We start from the raw sequence: 411 nt of genomic DNA on the forward strand, positions 1-411 counted from the left end.
TGAGCAACCCCCCCCTCCAGCCAAAGGCATCAGCAAAGGCGGAGGTCAGGGCCCAGCCCTCCTCTGCTCATCCTGGCTCTGGGGAAGAGGATGCAAAGGCAACACCCAAGACACAAGCACAGGCAGAGGAGAAACACAAAGATGGTAAATGAAGAGCTGCAGAAAGAAACCTCTGGGAGAGGAGGTGGTTCGCCATCACGTGGGAGGCCAGAGACAAGCCTCGGCGGAGCACAGAGCCACCCTGGGGGGCCACGCAGGCTGGCCACCCTCCCTGCCAGCCCACCACCCACCACAGGACCAGCTGGTAACACCCACGGGTTCCTGAGCAGGACCTGCAAGGTGCAGAAGATATTTCTGCTGGTCCTGGTCCTCTCCTACTCCTGTGGCTATGGCAGGAAGGGATACAAGATG

Source organism: Cariama cristata, unplaced genomic scaffold (genome assembly GCF_000690535.1).
Source record: "Cariama cristata isolate BGI_N322 unplaced genomic scaffold, ASM69053v1 scaffold38481, whole genome shotgun sequence".
NCBI lineage: Eukaryota > Metazoa > Chordata > Aves > Cariamiformes > Cariamidae > Cariama > Cariama cristata.